We start from the raw sequence: 11150 nt of genomic DNA on the forward strand, positions 1-11150 counted from the left end.
TTGCATTGGGAGTTATACCTGATATAAATGACGAATTGATGGGTGCTGACGAGTTGATGGGTGCAGCACACCAACATGGCACAAGTATACATATGTAACAAACCTGCACGTTATGCACATGTACCGTAGAACTTGAAGTATAATAATAAATATATATATATGTTTTTTAAAAAGATATGTAATTAAACAAAAAAAAAAAGAAAAAAAATTTTTTTAATTTATACCGAACCGAAAAGAGCGTGAAGAGTCAAAGCAACCCTAAGCAAAAAGAAGAAAGCCAGAGGCAACATATCACCCAACTTCAAACTATAGTAACCAAAACAACATGATACTGGTACAAAAATAGACACATAGATCAATGAAACACAATAGAGAATACAGAAATAAAGCCACACACCTACCATCAACTGATTTTCAACAAAGTTGACAAAATTGACAATGGGAAAAGGATTAAATAAATGGTGTTGGGAAAACTAGATAGCAATATCCAGAAGAGGGGATTCCTCTTGAGGAATCTCAAATCTATCTGAGTTAATTTTTGGATATGGTGGGAGGTATGGGACCATATACAAAAAATTAACTCAAGATAGATTAAATATTTAAATGTAAGACCTAAACTATAAAAATCCTACAAGAAAACCTGGAAAATATTCTTCTGAACATTGTCCTTGAATTTACAAATAAAACCTCAAAAGCAAATGCAATGAAAACAAAAATAGATAAACGGGACTTAATTAAACTAAAGAGCTTAGTAAACAATCAATAGAGTAAACAGACAACCTACAGAGTGGAAGAAGATATTTTCAAGTTATGCATCTAACAAAGGACTAATATTAAGAATCTACAAGGAATTTAACAAATCAACAAGAATAAAACAGCACCACTGAAAAACAGGCAAATGACATGAACAGACACCTCTCAAAAGAAGACATACAAGTAGCCAAAAAATGTATGAAAAAATGCTCAACATCACTCATCATCAGAGAAATGCAAATTAAAACCACAATGAGATACCATCTCACACCAGCCAGAATGGCTATTAATAAAAAGTCAAAAAATGAGAGATGTTGGCAAGTATGCAGAGTAAATAGAACACCTATATACTGCTGGTGGAAATGCATATTAATTCAATACCTATGGAAAACAGTATGGAGATTTCTCAAAGAACTAAAAATAGAACTACCATTCAACCCAGCAATCCCACTACTAGGTATCTACTCAAGGGAAAGGAAATCACTTTATCAAAAAGACACCTGCACTTGTATGTTTATTGCAGCACTATTCACAATAGCAAAGTCGTGGAATCAATCTAAGTGTCTATCAACAAAGGACTGGGTAAATAAAATGTGATATATATACACCTATGAGAATAACGAAATATTACACAGCCATAAAAAAGAATAAAATCTTGTCCTTCACACCAACATGGTTGCAGCAAAAGGCCAGTATCCTATATGAAATAACTCAGAAACAGAAAAATCAAACACCACATGTATTCACTTATTAGTAGGAGCTAGTCAATGGGTATACATGGACATAAAGATGAAATCATAGACACTTTCAACTTAAATGTAGGAAGGATGGGAGAGGGAGAAAGGGTTGAAAAACTACCTATTGGGTACTATGTTCACTATTTGGGTGATGGGTTCACTGCAAGCCCAAACTCCAGTATTACACAATACATCAATAAGTATAGATATATGATATATCAATATATCCAATTTATTACTTATATAATAAACCTTCAATGTACCCCTAAATCTATATTTTTTAAAAAAAGAGTTTTAGCTGCTCCAAATATATACCAAAATGCTTTAAGAGTCTAAACTTATCAAGTTGTACAATTTAAATACATTCAGTTATTGTATTTTGACTATACCTTCATAAAAGTTACTAAAATCATAACCGAAAAAAATTTTTTCTTTATAAATCACTGTTTCAGGTATTCTGTTATAAGCAACAGAAAGCAAACTATGACACAAGGGAATGGCAAACACAATATTTAGGGTGAGTCGGGGAGGCAAGTGAATTGAATAGGGAGGAAACACACAGATATATCCAACAGTGTTGATAAATTCTAACTCTTAACTTGGGAATTCTCCAGGGGTGTTCATTTGATTATGTTTCCCAGTATGCATATTTGCTATGGTTTTCTTTAATGTCTATCAAATATCATGTAATGAAATATAATTTCCAAAAACTAATTGTTGCCTGGCACATAATAGGCACTCAATAAATATTTGTTTAATCGCCAAAATTATTAAGCCAAGAGGGGTACGAAGGCAATAGAGCTCCCTCATAGACATTTAGGTGGTTAATTATGACCAATGTCCAGAGAGATATTAAGAACATAGACGCCTGTGCCCAAGCCTGGAGGATAGAAGCACCTAAAAATTATTGAGAATGATTGTTCTACCACTCCCCAGAAACAGAGGACCCAGAGATGGACCTAGGATTATTTACATGAATTAAGAAAAGTGGTATTTCACACACACCTGGATTCATAGCCCAATAATCATATTTAGTACACGTTTTTCAAAATAGTCAACTACTATAGAGCAATTCAATACCCAGTGATGTAAGGTATTGAATTTGACAATCAATCCCAAGATTTGTGTACTTTCTGGAATGTCAACTTGTGCATAATGATGATACATAATATAAATTACTGTTTGAATCACTGAACCTCTTCTGCTTTTTGTAAGATAAAGGTGAGTTCCTCTGCAAATTGCTGTATGAGGCTGAGACTCCAGCTCTTCACTGAAAAAATACAAACCACGACAGAACTAAATTACAAAGTAGAAAAGTTGTGTTGCTATTGCAAGCATCAACACCTCCAAAAATATCTTTACTATTTATTAAGTGGTGACCCTCAGTATCAGAGTTCCCAAAAGCAGTGGTTCTCAACATGTGGGTCCCTAGACCAATAGTGTCAATGTCACCTGGGAAATTGTCAGAAATGCAAATTCCTAGGCTTAATCCCAGGCCTACTGAATCTGAAAACCCAGTATTGAAGCCTAAGAATCTGAGTTTTATCAAGCTCTCTAGATCTCAGACATTCATAAAGTTTCAGTATTGCTGCTTAGAATAATAGAGAAATCCTCACTAAAAAAGTAATCCTTTGCTGATGAAAAGATTATTTTAGCCAACGCGTCTCTGTGGTTCATATATGTTTTTATCTTTCTTAAATTTCTTAACTTAATTTAAAAAGAATAGTTCAGGACTTTTCCTCCAACGATGATCCTTAAAGTCTTAGCTATCCTTACCTGTTTTATCAACCAAACACAATAGTGCCAGACACATAAGCTTCTCAGGAACCACTGAGAAGTATTGTTCAGATCAGGGTAAGATAGAATTTTGAAACTTGAATTTAACAGTAAATCAAGTGCTTGCACAATTTTCCCAGAGTCTCAGAGCTCTTTTGCATGCAGGGGAAAAGAGCCCGTTGTATTTCCTGCAGGAGGCTGGTATGAGTGTCAATTTTTTTTAATTGTTAACGTTCAGGGTGAGGAATCTGTGAGAGCACTTGGGTGCTTTGGGAATGAAGATGAGATCCAGCACAACATGGTGCATCTTCTTCCAAAATATATGAAAGATGATTTATCTTAAGCAAATACGGGCACTTGGGTTTTTTCCATGTGCAGAAGAAATCATTCTTTCTCTCAGGAGCCTGGCTTTGCAGAATAATTTATATAGAAAATCATGAATCCCCTGGGGAGAGCATACAAATCATCCACAATAGAGGGAGAATATGGATAAAAATTCTCGCCAAGAAAGATGGTTTCCAGGGATCTAAACACAAGGACTCTTAGAATATCTAAAACACTAGCTTCAGTTTTAAAACATCTCAGAGGTTCTAAAGCAAAGATATTAGAAAGAAACATGGGATTCATAAATATTTTTGAAGTAACAAGAATAGTCAGAATGAGGTGCAGAATCTAAACAAGTGATTCTACAGTTAATTATGTATTACTTTAAGACATCTCCGATGCCTCAAAAAAAATTTATTGTTCCTGAATGTATTATTCAATGTTAATATGTGCTTGTGCTGCTTTGTTTCCCACCAAACTGATAAGCAAACACAACGGTGTCTTATAGAAATGGTCTTTACTTTCCATCATGAGCCATTCATAAAAAGGCTGTAATCCAGTGGATCTTTGCAAATCAAGTTATATGATTCCATTCCTAAAATGCTGTAACTGAGGGATAAGTTCCCATAACTGAACATCCAGTGTATTACAGGCTAGAGTTGAAGAACAGATTCTACGACTCGCTTCCAAAAAGAGGAATCCTCTGTCTCCCTCCTCCATGACAGCTTTAAAAACTGTCCACCTTTCTCACTATATTCCACATTGTAGCGGCTGAATTCCAAGAGCAAGTATCCCTAGAGAACAGCAGAGGCTGCATCACTTTTTATGGCCTAACCTCAGAAGTTACAAAACACCACTTCCGCCACAGTCAAAAGCCCGTCAGGATTCAAAAGAAGGGAAAATAGGACCCACCTCTTGATGGGAGAAGTGTCAAAGTCTCACCAAAAGAACATAAGGGATAAGTGATAGTGTCATGACTATGTTTAGAAAATATAATCTGCCTCAGATTGAACACACATCTAATCTTGGTCCCTCCTGAAATTTCATTATGACAATATTAAATTGATTTCTTTCCCAAAGCATAAACCCCCAAACACAGGGAGAAGGAAAGAAGAAGCAACAATGAAACTTTAGAAGCTGGAAAGCAGATGTTCAACTGGCAAAGGACTTAACAGACCCCAGAAAACTTAATCTTATACTAACAACAAGGAAAGCTGAAAACTCGTTGGATTTATAATACAGAATCCTCCAAAGATTAAGCATATGGTAGCATCAGATATCATTATGAGTGTGAGAAGGAAAGAGCTAAAAGAAGGAGAATTTTTAAAAGCAATCAAATCCATCAGAGGTCTCCTCAGATTTAGGCAGCCAAATGACTGCACGCCTCCCATGATTGCACAATACTGGAGGCATGTTCTCTTTAAGCAATAAAACAGGGAGGGCTTTGAACTACAGAGTCAAGGGCAGAGGTAACATGGTGAAAAGAGGGGGATTAAGTATGTCCACTGATGACTAAGACCTCCAGCTATCCTTCCTTAGCCGGATTCCAGGAAAGTAGCAGCTAGGCCTTCACTCTCTAGGCAGAGGACTGGAAACATCATCTCTGAGAAAACTTAGCACTTCAAGATAATGTATTTAAAGGTCACAAGACTAAGAGTCTCCACTGCATCATCCTAATGTGATGTTCTCAGATGATGAGACCCATTCATGCCTCAGAGTTTCCAATCAACTTTCTTGGACCCCCAGAATTACAAGATATCTGAGGAAAGCCTGAAACATGAAAAGTAGGAAAAATTGGAAAAGCAACATGAAGAAAATAGACCAGGCAAACAGGAGAGCAGTTTTCAAATGTGAATGTTATTAATACTCATTGAAACATAAGAAAAGATATAACTGTAGGGAGAAAAACAGAATGTTATGCTAAAAGAAACATTCAGAGAACCAAAAGAGCTCCCAGGTAGCAAAGTTATGATAAAAGATAACACTAAAACCTTCTCCTCCTCCCCCACCTCCCCACAAAAAAACAAAACAAAACAAAACAAAAACTGATAGTACAAAGTGTTACAAAGTTGGCATGACTTCCAGGTCACTTGACTCCGAAGGACATAATGCACTTGAGCTGGTAAACTGACAAATACAGATTTAGATGAAATTGTTTCAAATCATAAACACAATAAATAGTAGAAATAAAAACCTTCTTAGAAACCATCCTCAGAGGCAAGAATACAAAGAAAACATTGATTTCATATAACAGCAAACAAGAAGAGTAGCAAAAATAATTTTAAATTTTAAGAAATGAAAGTAATAAGAAAATGAAAATACCAATCCAGAAGGTCCAGTTTTAAATAGTATTCCAGAAATGGAAAACTGAAAAAGAGGGGAAGAAAATTATAACTAAAATAGCTCAAAATAATTTTAAAATTTAAGGACCTTAAGATTCCAAGATGAAAGACACATTAAATGTCTGAGGTAATGGAGACAAATAGACCTGTATTCGAGCCCATCATTTCAATACTTCAGAATACTGAAGACTAAGAGAAGATTCAACAAGATTTCAGAAAGAAAAAAAAAAAATAGTTCACCTAAAAAGGAACAGGAATCAAAATGGCTTCAGACTCTTCTCGGCAGCAACTTCAGAAACTGGGAGCATCAAAAGCCAAGAAAGAAATGCCTTCAGATTTCTGATGAAAATGAATTCTTTACCAAGGCAAATTCTCAATAAGGTCAAAAAAAGTTAAAGACATTTTCACATGAGGCAGTCTCCAAAGTTTTACCCCCATCCATCCTTTCTCAAGGCGTGCCTAGAGGCTCTGCTCCACCCAAATAAATTTTAAAATGCAGAGGAAATAGGGAAGAATACAAGAAAGAAAGGAGGAGTCCCCAGGGTGATGGGGACCGATCCCACCATGACAACTGAGTCACCAGACACAGAGGGTGACCAGGCCAGAATGGAGCAGGTCAGAGGGTTCACTTCTGGAACTTCTTCTGGAATACTAAATTAATAGAATATTTGATGCACAGGAGTTTGTGGTTGAAAAGGTAGTATGTTCATAAAAACTAAGCAAAACCAGACAGCTTTTCACTTTGTAGAAAACTTAAACATTGTACCAGAGAAGAAAAGTGATAGAGTTCACTAAACAAGTCAGCTGTGACAAGTGTTTACATAGTCATAACAATAATGTAAACAATGAGTATTTATCTAGTCAAAATTACCACATAACTTTAGTAAGAAGGTGGAGAGATGGGAAGGCTGAGCCTATTTGTCCGAGGTGTAGGGAACAATGAGGTGAGCAAAACCACCTTTTCAACAATGGGAAGTCAACAGATTATACCTGACATTGAAAACTCAGAGACAATATCACAACGATAACACTCAGCAGCAGAGAGAAAAGTACCAAAATAATTAGCTGGAAGTGTTTTCCTCTAGGGAGAGTAGTAAAGAGGTGTCTTTCATAAGAACCTTTGTAAAATTTTGACTTTTAGTCTATGTACCTGTATAACTGTGATTTAAAATAAAGAAAATATAGGTAAAATGAAAGAGCATCATTCAGCCAGGAATAACTACATCGGCTTATTCAGAAATATAAGAATTAAGGCACACTTTTGAGGTGGTTTAACCATGCCAGTGATAAATTACAAACGTCAGAATTTTGCTTCCCGATTTCTCTGCTATCAGGACCTAACAGAAATCAAAGGCACTATTTAAATTTTCAACTGTTTTCAGGCCAGTTTCACTATTGTAACTTATTAATTCTTTCTCATATCATTCTGAATAGATAAAACATTCACTGGCAAGCTCTTGAGACTGAAAATGTGCATTTGAGTCAACCATGTCCTTAAAAGCAGCTATTTACAATGGATTATAAGAGTGCATGTCTTATGATTTGTATTATCTAATTGTAAAGTTATTTATAAGTTCTAAATCATCCTCTGAGAATAATGATAATATACTTGAAAATAACACTTCTGGATCATTTCTTTGAGGCTTTAAATATGTCCTTAACTCTTAAGAGGTTTTTGCTCACCTCTTTGCTCCCTGTACCTACCTGACAAATAGGTTCAGCCTTTCCATCACATTTTCCCATTTCATTTTCCTCATGTCTCACTTTAAGACCAATTGTAGATACACTTTGCTGAAAACCATAAAATTCTGCTTCAACATACTTAATTAGTTTTAGCATGCTAAGTCATGAATAATATTTAATGACCATCAAATTTTGGAAATAATTTTCCAGATAATAACCAGCTAAATGTTGGATTATATTTGAATAAGAAGGTTTGATACTTGACTCTTTTCATTTTGATCAATGATTAAGCGCTTCAAACAAATTTTCTTGATCTTCTCAGTATTATCCTTATGATTCTGTCTTATAAAAAAAAGTGAATATTGCTTTTAGATTTTCTTAACATAGTAATTTTTTTATAGCAAGTGTTTTATTTTCTTCACCAGAAGACACACAAAAAAATCTGCTCATCACTACAGTGAAAAAATATTTAAATATTAATAAAAATTAAATGCATGCTTTTTGCAACCAAATACTTTCCAAATAATTTCGTTGTAATCACATTAACATAAGAAAATTCTAAACTACTAGTTGAAAATTAATTTTGTTAGTATTTGACATAAAATTAAAATCCAAATAAAAAAATTGGTCAAACTCCTACAGAACATCCGAATTTGCTTACATTTCCCTTTAAATTAATAATGGACACAAAACCCATATGGACTCAAGATACCCAAAGTAATGAATATCTGTAAAGGAAAAGAGTATAACATAAACTGTCATTCATCACAGCTTCAAACAAAACAAAAAGCCACGTTTTATGGAGTTACTTTGAATGCATTTACATTTCACTCCAAACAAAATTCCTCTTACTAAATTATCTTGATACCCTATTTGTATATATATTAGCATTCTGGGTTGGGTTCAGTTCAGTATACCTTATTTCTCTTATCAACTTTTCATTTCATGCCTATGGGCATAGCCTCCTTGCTTGCAGTCCAGTTGGTCCATTCATTTTGATTATCTTACCAAAGGTACAGAAACAATAGACAATAAAAAATAATAGTTATTAAATGCAAAATAGGCCAGGTGCAGTGGCTCAAGCCTGTAATCCCAGCACTTTGGGAGGCCCAGGAGGGTGGAACATGAGGTCAGGAGTTCAAGACCAGCCTGACTGAGATGGTGAAACCCTATCTCTACTAAAAATACAAAAAAAAAAAAAAAAAAAATAGCCAGGCCTGGTGGTGGGTGCCTGTAATCCCAGCTACTCAGGGGGCTGAGGCAGAGGATTGCTTGAACCTGGGAGGCGGATGTTGCAGTGAGCCGAGATCATGCCACTGCACTCCAGCCTGGGTGACAGAGGGAGACTCCATCTCAAAAAAAAAAAGAAAAGAAAAGAAAATTAATAATAATAAATGAAAACATAAATGACCCAAATGAATAAATAAAAACCTGTTTTTTCCAAATCTGGTTTACCTAATAGAGATTAAGTACCTCTTATGTCAAATAAATGTCATCCTCATTTTCCAAAAGCAACTCTAATGTGCCTACCATCCTAGATTATGCATTTCTAAACAACACAGAATCTGGAAACCTGCTTTAGGTAGATACATCATAAAAACGAATATCAATTCATTCCCTGCTAAATCTAATCTGCCCATTGTTGCTGAGATCCTTAACTTTTCTTGCTTTTTGCATGACAGATTTAGGTGAAAGATAATGCAAAGCCACATAAAATATTTCACCACATTAAACTTAACTCCCTAAGCATACCAGGAACTCTTGCATTTCCTAGAACTAAAAGCCATTACCTTATACTTCGTGTGATTTATTTTGAGATTATATTTTGTGCACTGCTCAAAGAAAGCATTCAGCTGGTTTTGAAGGCCAATTGGGGTTTGAGAGATTAATGAATACTGAATCTTTAGTCTTGAAAAAGGAACAGTCATGCAGATGTTAAAAACATTTTGGGCATGAAAACTATGCCAAAATTCTCGGTGATATCACATAAATGGATGCTAAATAATGAAAGGCCATCATCCCATCATCTTCTCATCTGAAGGATTTGATCATAATCCATATTTGAGCATGTATCCTTCAACCTGTAAATTATTAACTATAGCTAAAAGGAGATTTGGGAAATTTCATAGTGACTCATAGTCACTACTGACATTTGATATTTGCACAAATAAACCCTTGGATGTTTAAATGTCATTTTGTCCTTATCAAGCAGAAGATGGAATTTTTTATCCAAATCTCCCTATTCCATGACACCAGGCAAAGGCTGAATTGTGCCGAAATCTGGTTAATGTAAGGGACATGAGAGAAAAGCAGTAACTGCATGAGCAAACATACGTAGAAAGTGACTTTGACAAGTTAGATCTAAAAATGGATAGGGAAAAATATAGGGATGGGAAATGGGAGCAAAATAGAAAAAGCATTGCAAACTATGGTATAACTCATTATAAGGTCTAGACATACTCATCACTTATCTCTATCCATTTCTTTTCCAGTGGCATGTCTCTAAAGATAGCTGATGTGCTGGCACTAGTAGGCAGATTACAAGTTAAGTTAAAAAAAAAAAAAATGAGAATTTCAAAATCATGTAGTTGATCATGTAAATCGTTGTGTGTGTGTGCAAATAAATGCACTTGTGTATATACATGCATGCACAGGTATACAGATTCACCATCCAGAACAAAATATGAGGTGTCTCTTGCACTACACATGTATACAAATAACTAGCCCCACAGTGAGATATGTAACCACGGACAGATGCTTGGTTGTGTTAGTCCATTTTCACACTTCTGATAAAGACATACCTGAGACCAGGCAATTTACAAAAGAAAGAGCTTTAATGGACTAACAGTTCCGCATGGCTGGGGCGGCCTCACAATCATGGTGGAAGGCAAGGAGGAGCAAGTCATGTCTTATATGGATGGCAGCAGGCAAAGAGACAGAATGTTTTGCAGAGGAACCCTTCTTTTAAAAATGATCAAATCTCATGAGACTTATCCACTATTTCAAGAACAACATGAGAAAGACCCACCTCCATAATTCAATGCCTCCCACTGGGTCCCTCCTATGACACGTGGGAATTGTGGGAGTTACAATTCAAGATGAGATTTGGGTGGGGACACAGCCAAACCATATCATAGGGAGAATTAACCATGACCAGAAGATCTGAATATCTACACTTACAAGTTGCATATCTTAAGTCCAACAACTGAAAGAAGAAAATATATTTAGAAATAGTTTATCCATGTGAATTAGTTATCCAGCTTTGTACTGCAGACATGCAGAAGTACTTAAACTATGTTTTATTTTTTATTTTCTTTCTCATTATCAATTGAAACTGTTTTCAATTTCTAGAGAGATCTAAATTAGGTTTATTCTAACTGTGAAATATCTAGTAGTTACAGTGTAAAGCTTTTACTGTATATTGAAGCCTAATTACTTAATAATATGTCATCATTCCTAGTTATTTCATCAGAAATCAATCATAGTCTATATTTCATAATAAAATTTACATTCGAAAGGTCTACAACTTCTCAGA

This window comes from Rhinopithecus bieti, unplaced genomic scaffold (assembly GCF_001698545.2).
Source record: "Rhinopithecus bieti isolate Rb0 unplaced genomic scaffold, ASM169854v2 scaffold_30764, whole genome shotgun sequence".
In the NCBI taxonomy this organism is placed as follows: Eukaryota; Metazoa; Chordata; class Mammalia; order Primates; family Cercopithecidae; genus Rhinopithecus; species Rhinopithecus bieti.